Source organism: Chrysemys picta, chromosome 21 (assembly GCF_011386835.1).
Source record: "Chrysemys picta bellii isolate R12L10 chromosome 21, ASM1138683v2, whole genome shotgun sequence".
Classification (NCBI taxonomy): domain Eukaryota; kingdom Metazoa; phylum Chordata; order Testudines; family Emydidae; genus Chrysemys; species Chrysemys picta.
In genome coordinates, this window is record NC_088811.1 from 9,712,920 (window position 1) to 9,725,132 (window position 12,213).

The 12,213-nt window shown below is 49.5% G+C and overlaps 1 protein-coding gene across 1 annotated transcript in view; it reads right to left on the reverse strand.

The window, feature by feature from the left end:
* Positions 1 to 12,213, reverse strand: part of SAMD11 (sterile alpha motif domain containing 11) — a 299,306-nt gene that overhangs the window by 251,404 nt on the left and 35,689 nt on the right. Inside the window, exons 2-3 of the mRNA XM_065575103.1 lie at positions 2,441 to 2,547; positions 1,884 to 1,963 (exon numbers count right to left, since the gene is read on the reverse strand). The gene's annotated coding sequence lies outside the window, so the exon portion shown is untranslated. The remainder of the gene's footprint in view (positions 1 to 1,883; positions 1,964 to 2,440; positions 2,548 to 12,213) is intronic.

The window sequence follows — 12,213 nt, forward strand, 5'->3', positions numbered from 1 at the left end:
CACCAGCATTCTGAGGATCAGATCCACATGCTGATCTCTGTCCCCTGTGAACTATTTTACATAAGCATAATACAAAATAACAACATTAATTATAATAAGGAATAATTAATGAAGAGTGAATCTGCAATTAATACTTTGCCCTTCTATAGCACCCTTTCTCTAAGGTTTTAAAAGCTGTCTGCCATACCTATGAGAGGTAGTTATATATTGCTATCCCCATTTAACAGATGGATAAATTGAGACAGAGAGAAATTAAGTGGGTTGCACATGGTCATACAGTGATTCCGGAACAGAATCCAGGAGTCCTGACTCCCATTCCTTTGGTCTGAGCACTAGACTAACTTCTGTGGTTCTGGCCTCAGGTTGGTTTCTGAATGACATGAGAGTCTTAAGTGTTTGATATACACTTGCAAATGAAGACGGGAGTTTTCAAAGGAGCTGGGCACTGGCCTAACTCTTCTTGTTGGAATCAGGAGGTTGAGCACTTTGGGACATGCCCTCTGCAGCGCAGAATCGACAGAACACTGCATTTTAGAGATTTTTTAAAATACCAAACCCAGAAACAAAAACAGCCACACGAAATCAAGTGCCTCAGAGCACCAAGAGTTCAGCATATTTTAAGTCTGTAATTTTTCCAGGACAGTTTTCTCAGCAGCGTCACCATGACCAGCAATTCAGATGCCCCTTGGAGGCCATGCTACAAAAACCCTTTCACTTACACTCTTTTTTTCTCTGATCTACACAAGCTTTGTCACCTCAGGTGAAAAATACCCTTTAAAAAAAGAAGTATGCACTGAAATACCATGTGTCTCCATGCACGCACTTATCGTGGTCATATGACCATCGGGGATCATGTGATTATCTTCAGCGTCTGTTCCTTCCTTTGCCTCGTCTCATTGCCACGTGACCCTTTTCCACCCTCTGTAACGTGCTGCCTGCTGATGTGTTTTCACTTGAACACACTGCTGACTGGGTTCCTCCAAGTGCAGGCAGTGGGAGGGAAAAACCAACACTCTCGTGTGTGTGTCTGTTTCCTGGCCTGGCGTGAGTACCTTATCACTGGTGCCAGCAAAGTTAAGTTCACTGAGAGATAAGTGTGCCGAGGGATCCCCTCAGATCCCGCTGCCAGCTGGTACAGGCAATAAAGACACAACACATCATAAATTCCTGCAAACCTCACTTGTTTGAAGGGCAGAGCAGTCCTGGTCTAATGTATTTAGTAGCCAAAAAAAGGTGGGGGGAGGGGGCGGACTTGAAATCTGACATAGCCGTTTCTATTCACTAGACAAAAGTATAACAGCAGACTCGCTGAGCAAAGCAGGCTGGGCGAGTGGGGGCTGCCTGTTGGTTCTGAGTTCAGGACTCCTGCCTGCTCCACAGCCCCTTCTAGTCTATATTCAGGGAGGCACTGATGAGTTTCAATGGGATTCATGTCCAGTCCTCCTTGGCTAGGGAGAGGAACATGTGCAATTTTTTGGAGGGGTGGTCATTTGTTTGCATGTCAGAGTGATATGGGTCGTGCGTAGTGTGTCTTTTTGTGTGTTGGCCTGTGTCTGACAGAGATGACAGAGCGATCATGTTACCCTCCAGTGGATGCAGCCTACAGAGGACCTAAGCCCAAACACCACTGCCCAAGTCTGAATGTTTCACAGGTTACCACTAGTAACGTATAAATAATTTTACAACTCCGCTACGTGCTCCTGTTATTATATCACTCAGGAGACAACACCTTTGGATCTGGCTTTCCTGAGCATCCTCATTGACTCTAACAGGCCTCCTCATGTGAGTAAGGCATGTAGGATCAGACTATCCTACCTTAAGACATGACTACAGGCCATGAAAGTGTCTCTGATATGGACCCACAGTTCTCCAGGCTATGTTACCTGGTTCGGTTGTCAGACCCTGGGGCAGATTTGTCCAAGCAGCAGTGTGTCCCATGCCATGGTCAGTCTCTGTGTAAGTCCTGCACATCACCACAGCCAAAACAAGAGACCGTATATCAGCACCAGCCTTCCCAGAGAAGCCCCCTTCTATACTCAGCCTCTCTCAGCTGCAAATCACCATTTAACTGTCTTGCAATGTCCTCCTGCTCCATTAAAGTTTTGTGGAGCAGAGCCAGGCACTGTAGGGAGCATGGGGGATCCCTGAATGCGCATGGTATGCTGGCCTTGCGGGGGTTAAGTAGACAATACATGAAAGAAGGTTTGTTCAGGGTTGGGGAGAATATGCCTCTAACTAGGGGATAGGGATTAAAGCACCAATTCATTGTCTCCAATGATGCTTCTTCTTTGGGATCTTGAGATCTGTGCTCTAGGGACAGTGTGCACAATATGTCCACTACATGGTAAGAGAAAAGGCACCAGGTTGTGTTAAAGAACCGCTGCTCTGTTCCCAGAGGCTGGCTCTGAACCCATGAGTCAGGGATGGGGGCATCACATACCTTGTCTTTGCTAGTATTACCCTCCAACATCAGTGATGTAAGAGCTCAACCTTGCCCATTCTTGGCTCTCCAGCCTGGGGTCTTCCTCAGGGCTGTGCTGGGTGGACCTAGAAAAACAAAAGGAAGCAAATTAAAAAGGTCCATTTGGGAGGCAGTAGCTGAAGAGCAATTACTAAAGGGAAAATGGGTAAAGCCCCCCCGTCTCCAATATAATCCTGGTTGCAGCCAGAGCAGCAAGGCTTGAATGGGAGTCTCATGGCAGAATGAATGCTTGAGCCTCCCCTTCCCCCTCTGCCATACGCTGGAGGAGAGAATGACTGGCGGCTGAAAGTCCAAAGGGAGGCGATGCACAAAAGACCTTAATTAGAAAACTGAAAGCAGCAGCACAAGGGGAGGGGGCGGGGGATCTGAACCCAAGGTCAGCACTGCTGGGGTAAGTCTCCCAGGCACCACTGGCTAACTGACCTTCATAATCACCCACTTGAGCAATGGTATGGGGGGGGGGGGAAGAGGGGGGAGAAAAACACCCTCAAATGTGTGCGTGTGAGTGGTGGGGGGAGACTTCGCTTATTTATCAAAGTTAATTAAAAAAATATATCCAGTTTAGATTCAAAATCCCAATCCAAATATTAACCCCTTCCTGCCCCCTTGCCAAATCTCCTAAGTAAACAAACTAAATCTTAGGCCCAAGTTCAGAACAGCCCCTTAGGGCTCCTGTGCCTTCCGTTTCCTCGCCTTACAGATTACATCTTCTTTAACAGGCCTAAATGGAACTCAGAAGCTCAGCTACCCCCAGAGCCACCCCCAGGGAGATGCGAGCCGTACACTCAAAAGCGGCACCCTCAGGGGAGCCAAAGTGAGGAGACCAGGAGGGTCAGCAGTAGGCTGAGGGCTTGGTTCGCACAAGTACTGGGCACCTGCACCTCCCATCAGCTTTAGCTGGTGTTATGGGTGCTGGGCATCTTTGGAGACCAGGCTGCTGATTTTAAACAGGAAAAAAACAGACCCGATTAGAGCAGCAAAAGGAGCCTCCTGCGGACGGGGAGAGAGGAGCAGCAGGAGGAGGGAATTAAAAGAAGTTGGGCTGTCTCATCACTACACTAAGGAACAGAAATACAGTGGGCCTCTGAACCACAGTCTGCAATGACTCACATCCAGGGCAATCCGAGGTGGGGAGTATATAGGGCACAATTCTGGGCAGGTTTGGCCTGAGGTTCAGCTGTCCTGGCACTTCCTGCTCCTCTTGACACTCCAAGGAGTGTAATAAAGAATGGTTATCAGGGCCTGACCCAAAGCCCACTGAAGCCAGTGAAAGGCTCCTGTTGACTTCGATGGGCTGTGAACCATGACACCTGGCCTTTCAGGTGGTCTCAGATCCAGTGCAGCATCTGATATGTCTGGTGTCACAATGGGGCGACCTGCTGGCCTTGCAGCGGGAGGATTCAGCTAATAGATGCTGAGGTCCTCACCTTGCTACCATAACCCTGCCGTTTTCGAAGGTGCTGGCCAAATATGTATGTTTTCCCACGCCCAGCCCAGCCTCTAAGGAGTTAAAAGGCATTCTGATTTGAATTCATCCTGTGGGATTCCCATTGCCAAAGCTTTGCATTGTAGTTGATAAACCTGGGTCATTATTTGCTTCCTTAAACCTAGCACTGAGCCAGCTTCTCCCGCATCTCCCTCTCTGTCTGTCTCTCTCTCTCACTCTCTTTTGGAAGCATCCTTTGTGGCTGGTGCATAGCTCAATGATTCCCAAGTCAGGGCAAATATGGAAAATCCATATCAAACAATGACCCAGGAGAGGGAAGGAGCAAAGCTTCATTCACTGGCAGACTTCTCTCCTCCCCACCCCTAAACTCCTCCACTGCTGCCCTCCTTGCCCAGCTTGTCCTGAGTCTGGAAGAGCAGAAGTGGTCACACTCCATACCCTTTAGGGAAGGGGAAGGCAAGGGGGGAGAGTGGCAGGGGGAGGGGACGGTCACAGGGGAACAGAATGAACTTGTTCTCAGGGAAAGCATCACATCCAGACTGGCAGGTTTCTTTTATCCTGTTTCAGTTCAGTAAAAGCCTCAATTAACTCCACATTAATTATTAAATCAGAACAATGCGTCTCTGGGTTCCAACAGCTAGATTCTGTTACTGCCATTTCTTTGGGGAGCTTGACTAGTTTTACAACTTAGGACATAAATATCATTCTTCAAGGAGTTTTGGGGTTGTTTTTATTTTCCTCTCTCTGGTTGCCTATAGCGTTTTTAATTAATATCTCTCTGTCTTTGCCTATTAACACATACATGGCACATGTTAGATGTGGGGAACATGGGTTTTGGGTCCATCTGCGCTAGGTCAAGATAAATGCACTGTCTAGAGCGTGTAGCACCTCAAAAAATCCTTTATCTCCAACGCAATTCTCCCAGGCAATGGCAGGGGCTAGCGTAGCCAATAACCCGAGCTCACTTTCTAGCAAGCCTTTGCACCACATCCAGCGTGCTGTCTGCACAGCTTGGGCAGCAGGGAGCATTCTCACCAGGGTCCCATTTGACATAGCTGCTCCTCTGTAGTACACAGTATCGGGATACCAAATACAGCCCACCCTTAATCCTGGGGCCATTACCTAGAACCCCTCCTCCGAGGCTGGCAATAGGGATTCTGCTGCCCTACGCTAACCAGCACATGTTCACCTCTTACCACCCCGCAGCCACACACACACAGCTACTGAATGCTGTGTTGCCCCTAGTAATTCATTGGCCTAGATGACAGCCTACTCAGGCCGGCATAGTAGAGCCATCTCTCCTCCTCTCCTGCCCACAGATGCTCTCCTTTGGCGATCACCCTTATAGCATAATTATTTCCCTCCTCTTGGCACAGGCAGGTGGAACGTGGCGTGGCTTGTTTTAGAGCTGGGGTTAGTGGTGCTCTATGCATATGACCAGTAAGTGTGTGTTACAGAGCACTGAGGAGCACCTATGGGAGACCAAGAATGGGTTATAGGATGGCACCATCCTGGACACCTGCCCCTCTTCTCCAGCCTCTACACTGCCCAGCAGCATTAAGTGCTGCCTCTGCACGCCACTGAACTGGTCCAGCTTTGACTTGGCCAGTTTGCTTCCCCAACCCCTTAGCTCAGGCCCTGTTCTAAAGACAGTCATCTCAGCGTCCCTGGTTCCTAACGCTCATGTCTCCCAGCTCTCCCTTTGCTCGCTGTCACCCTTCCCAGTTCAGTCAGTGTTACAGAAGTTCTTCAAGCTTTTGTTTTTATAGACTAGCCAGCTCCCACCTTCCTGCCTTCTGGTCAGACCAGTGCCTGGTGTTTCGGAGCCGAATGTTTTTCCTAATGGGAAGAATCCCAAGGGGCGCTTGAGAAAGCCTTCCTGGGAGGCTCCCTTCTCTGCCTCCCACCCACCTAGATCTGAAGTTCTCCGAGGTGAGCATGGCTCTGGCTTTGCAAAACTGACATTGATAGCACTGGATGCCACGGCTTTGTATCCACTGAACGGGTGCAGCACAACTGGGCAAGCTGCCCCCAAACTGCCTTGAACTGGAGGGGACAGACTTTAGGGGTCAGAGGGCCTCCACCCCCAGTGTTGGCAATCCCCCAGCAGTGTGGCTAAAGAGGGAAGGATGGAAGCCCTTTACCCCACTTCAGTTTCTCTCCTTCAGTCTTCCCCACTGTGAGCGTTTGCTGTTCCACTCATTGTGTGCAGCATGAATGAAGGCGATTAGAAAAGAAAAGTGGCAGAGTGGAAGGGATGAGACAGAAGGCACAGGCAGTGAAAGAGAGGATACAGGTATAACCCTTCTGCCAGGTGGAGCCGGGTTCAATATCGAGGGGTTCCTTTTCAACAATACAACACAGAACCAGCTTGAGCCACCACCCAATAACGTGGGAAAATTACACATCACCCCTGCGCGCCTCTGAGAGGCAATACTTCCCCACTCACAAGCAGAGTCTGAGTGTAAAAAAGAAACTTTTAATGAAAGGAGTGGAGTCTCCTGACATTAAGTAGGGAAATGCCACAAGCAGGATTCATAATAATAAAACCGTGAGCAGGACACCTACCCCAGAATGCGTGGGGATGGGGCAGTGTCTTCTCACGTTCTTGAGTTCTACAACCAAAATTTCCTTTTCTGTGCCCCTCTCTGCTCCCTCACGGGTCTGGCATTCAAGCCCCTGGCTTAACAAGGTCCTTTCAGCTGAGGATGACCCCCTCATTTGGAACAGGTTAAGCACAGTTCTGTTCTCCTTTACTCAGACAATAAAGACAACAACATTGATGATAACATTTCACTACCCCTGCATTCAGTACTAAAGTGATTTGTAACCCAACACCAGCCAAAGTTGATCACTTGGAGCTAGATAGATCCCGTCTGCTAGATACCTACGCAGAGTAGGTGTGTTCATGTAAATACAGTTTGCTCATGAAATCTCTCCCCCTCCACAACTAGCTGTCAGGGGAGAGTTCATTCAGACCCTCCTTACATTGGGAAGTGAGGTTTCCTACCTACACTATGTTTCTCATTAGCACAACCCTCTCCCCATCTCCTCTCCCAGCATGAGAATGGTAGTGTAATGCTCTCCCTGGCTTCATTCTATACCCAAGCAGCATGGTACCTCCCAGCTCATAGTAATGCTTTCAAACCAAGCTATTCAGAGAGCCCTAAACTGTCACCACGTCCCCAAGTCAATATTCTGTCACTGTCCTGTTGCTCACTTCAAATCTCACTGAGTTGCCAGGAGCAATCACTGCAGGGAACATCTGGCTTCACCCCGGTATCCTTGGGCTGGAGGGAGCATACTCAGTCGTTCTGTGGAGATGGGGCATGTGTAGTCTGCTGAACACTAAGAGATGTGAGGGGCTGGAGTATGCTCAGTGAGGATGGAATCGTTGGGGATTTGAGCTGTTAAAGTCTATCAAGTCTCTAATGAGCATCTGCGCACTGATTTTTCAAAGCCGTATAACTTGACCAAATTTGGACAGATTTTCACAGGGAGGGCAAAAGGCACATCCCTGACACAAAGGCCAAGTCCCAGCCAAATGTCAAGTCTCTGTTCCAAAGCGTGAGGGAGTTAGAGCTTTCCAAAGAGAAGGATGTGAGAATTTTAACATTGAAAAACAAAGTATTTTCCCCTAGCCTAATTCTCAGAAACAGCTGAACCATTGTGGCTGAAATTTTCCAAAAATATCAGCTTGAGGCACACACCCAGCATGGAAAATGTCAGAACAAACAGTTGAAGTTTGGCAAAATTATAAACAACTGAAAACAGAAAGTGTTGGGCAACTTTAATAATAGGGGATGCTACCAGCCCCACCTATAACATGTGGGGCGAACAGCCTGGATTTGGAAGCATTAACATGAATCTGGGGGCATCATGCCGTGCTTCTGTATCCTAGAAACATCAGCTCCATGACTCATTGAATCCTTGGTTTTTTTGCTGGCACTACTATATAAGGGTGTCATTGATGATGGTGGTCTTTGCAATGTGGATTTGTACCCATCAAATGGGAGAGGAACTGAGACCCATCATGCTCATTTCACATAGGCCACCGAACAGCCTCTTCACAACACAGTCACTGCCAGTAGAAGGCTCTGCCACGTTCCTGAGCCCTCCAGACTCCTACAAGAAATCTGCTCCGTGGCCTGCCTGCGAATCTGCCCTGAACCCTTTCTGAGTTAAAATCTCAGCAGAGGAAAGCAGTGAAGCAAACCCTTCAATGCTTTCAAAGTCATTAACTCTGTCAGTGCCACATCTGGGAGTTACAGCCTGGAGTCATCTCCATTGTTGCCCATCTATTTAAGCCCTATGAATTCACCACTTGTTTGGCATCCATATTGTACATGCCCATGATATCAGCATGTCTGTAACGGTTCAGGCTGTGAAACAACAGTCATGGTCCAGTTTCAGTGGTTGATTTAACTGAAGCACTCTAGCACTGGCTAGAGACAGGCATGGTACCAGCAAACACTGTGCAAGCTTCCACTACCTGGCTCATAAGAACAGCCCTACTGAGTCAGACCAATGGTCCATCTAGCCCAGGGGTTCTCAAACTGGAGGTCAGGACCCCTCAGGGGGTCATGAGATTATTATGGGGGGGGTCGCGAGCTGTCAGCTTTCACTCCAAACCCCGCTTTGCCTCAAGCATTTATTAATGCTTTAGTGTTAAATATATTAAAAAGTGTTTTTAATTCATATGGGGAGTTGCACTCAGAGGCTTGCTATGTGAAAGGGGTCACCAGTACAAAAGTTTGAGAATCACTGATCTAGCCCAATATCCTGTCTTCCAACAATGGCCAATGTCAGGTGCTTAAGAGGGAATGAACAGAACAGGTAATCATCAAGTGATCCATCCCGTTACCCATTCCCAGCTTCTGGCAAACAGAGACTAGGGACACTTCAGAGCATGGTTTTGCATCCCTGCCCATCCTGACTAATAGTCATTGATAGACTTATCCTCCATGAACTTATCCAGTTCTTTTTTGCTCCACCAAATGAAACCAAACCCATTCCTGTGTAGCTCTGCCAATCCAGTTATTGGCCTCTCCTGAGCCTGCCATGCTGAAGGTGCAGTAGAATTGTCACAAGGATAGACATTCTCTAGGGACTGGGATGGAATCCTCAACCTCACTTTCATTTGAGTTCTACAACCTAGTTGACAAGACTTGGCTTCAGAGTTAAAAGGCTGAGGTACTAACCCAACCCCTCCTCCAACCAAAAAAGACTACCTTTTACCCTCACTCACATCTTGTGCAACCCCTCTGACTTTTAAGTCATAGCAGAACCTGTCCTGGAATCTTTGTGGGGGTTTAAGAACTGGCCTGAAGTCTTTCCATGGCCCAAGTGTCTCCTAGTCCCTTAGAAGAGTCAGTTCTTCAACTACTCTTGTCAGCATTACACACAGCCCTGCCTGCTCCCCTCAGGATCCATCTTGATTAAATCCAGCCAGTGACACAATGCAGCATTTAATCCATCGCCTCTCACAACCTTGGGAGAATTCAAGAATTAAAAAACAAAGCACATTCCCCACCCAAAAAACATATTCAACTGGGGATAAACGTTTGTCTTCAGTTACACTCATGTGCCACCCCATTGAGTTGAGTGGAGCAGCACAGGGCAGGGGTTGGCCCTCGGCCATAAGTTTGGACTCTTGGGGACAAAGTCTGCCCTGAATTTATGTCTCGTGGATGCATAGAATGTTTGTCCCTGTGGAATGGGGCCCTCTTGGCTCAGACTCAAACTTCTGAGAACTGAAGTGAAGCAATGGTGCCCATTTGGTGTCAGCACGTGGGAAGCTTTGATGCTGGGGACAGAAATATAGTTGGGAATGGGGCTGATAACCTTTTCCCAAATTGCTTGTGTGTGTGTGTGAGAGAGAGAGAGAAACAGATGGACAAATGGATAAAAAAGAAGGGCAGACATGGATAGACAAGCGAGGTAAACAGATAGTTCTGTGACTGGCCAGCTGGCCCTCCTTCCCCCTCCCCCCTCAGACTCGGGGAGCTGGCACCACTTCATGCACGACCTGCAATGCCACTGACCATGTGATTTGTTTTGCCTCCATTGGAAAGTACTGCAAATTTTGCTGCAGTGAACTCACTGTCTGTTACCCCCATGTCCTTCGGTAATGCCATAGACCATGGCTTTTCAGATCTGTTGGCAAAGAGGGAGGAGGAAAAAGATAAATATATTTATAATGGAGAAGCTGTTTCCATGTTTCCTTTTCAAATCGCTCCAGGGCAGCAGAAGGGGTTGGAAGGGAAACAGCAGTAAATATTTAATTTTATTCTTGCAAAAGATTAAAAAATATCCAAACTCTGCAGCTTGTTGCTTGTGTGTACGTGGGCTGGGCATTCACCATCAGCATACACCATGCTCAGCGGCTGACAGACTGATTTTACGATCTTCAGGTGCAAGGTTATCCTGGGAGGCTGCTCTCCGGGGGATAAGGAGCACAAACCTCATGTTCAAAAGAAAAGCCTCTGGAGCCGGATCCAGACGTCTGGGGGCAACTGTCAGACACAGATCTGCCTGAAAGACTCTACCCAGAGCTCTGGGTCACGTGCAAGCAGAAGGCAGACAGGAAGGCACACTGCAGAAAGGCTGTGGGGAATCTCTTAGGAGCAGTGGTGCAGCCCCCTCTGAAAAGGAGAGGAGGAAGGATGGTCCCCTAATTAAGGCACTGCTCGGGGACTCTGAAGATCTGGGTTTGAGTCCCAGCTCTGCCACAGACACCCCGTGTAATCCTGGGCAAGTTGCACATTGCCTGATTTTTCAGAGGCAATGTGTACCTACTATTCACAGGGTGGGATTGTCAAAAGTGCATGACTCAGGAGCTCAAGCCCTACTGACTCTCAAAGGGACTAGTGCTCCTTAGGCACTTTCGAACTGCTCCCCACCCACCGCCAAAAGGAGGCTGCAGATGTTCAGTAGCTCTGGAAATTAGGCCGTTCATCTCTCTGTGCCTCAGATCCCCATTTACAGAATCTTTATTATCCACCTTTCCAAAGTGTCTTGAGCCCTTTGAATGAAATCTGCAATAATGATTCAAAGTTAATGAAGTAATTATTATTATTTATTATCATTGTAGTTTTGGAGGGGTAGTAAAGGGGTGGATGAAGAATGACAAAGAGGTGCGCTTCAAATACACACACATCTCAGTCTAACCCAGGATTTGCACATTGCCTTTCACACACATTTTACTATTTGTAAGCTCCCAGGGGCAGGGACCTTGAACCTTTGCTTGTTCTGTAGGAAGCCTGGTGCACTGCTGTGAAATAATCTATTAATAATAAAACCAAAGTTAAAGGGACACTATCAAGTGTTAGCCAGTATAGGGACAGCTAGTTCCATGTACCATGCTGTGTTAGAGGGGGAGCATTAGAGGGGGAGCATTGCAGAGGTGGGGAAGAAGGTCCCTGAGATATTTATGGTAACAGGGACCATAGAACTACCTAAGATAGAGAGGTAGACTTTCTCCCCCACTTTGCATCTGTGGAAGACAGGCAGGGCCGGTTCTAGGTTTTTTGCCACCCCAAGCAAAAAAATTTTTGGCTGCCCCCCACCCCAGCCCTGGGCTCTCACCCCCTTCCCCTGCTGCCCCAGCACTGGACTCTCTCTTCCCCCCCCACCCCACCCCACCCGCACCCCCTGCCACCCCAGCGCTGGGCTCTCTCTTCCCTCCCCACCTGCACCCCCTGCAGCCCCAGCCCTGAGCTCCCCACTACCAGTGCTGACTCTGCCCACTCCCCCCTCGCCTCCAGCCGATCCGGCACTGGCAGGGTCGGGGTAAGCAGCAGGGCTACCGGGCTGCGCCTCAGCCCAGGGTCCCTCCAGCCGGGGCTCCCGCCTCCAGGACCGGCCGGGCAGAGCTGGGGGACCGCCCCGGCATGGGGCTGAGGAGCCGGGGCAGGGTAGCCTCAGAGGAAGCGGAGCCCCAGAGAATGGGACGTGGGCCCCATACGGCAGCGCCCAGCCCTCTCTGGCCCAGCTGCTGCTGCTGCTTCTGACCACCCTGCCGCAGCCCCTGCGCGGCTCGGGGCACTTAGCCCAGCCCCAGCTGCAGCGCTGGGGGGCGGCCGCCCTGCGGCACCTGCAGGTGGCTCCATGTGCCCCGCGGGGCAGCCCCCAGTCCAAGTGTCCCCTGTTCGGAGTCTGCCCAGCTCAGCCACAAAGTGCGGCGCTGCTCCCCCACGGCACGAACCGCAGTGGCCCCAGCGCGCCGCCCGTGCACGATGCGCTGCTGCTGCCAGGGCCAACTCTAGGCTTTGCCGCCGGACGC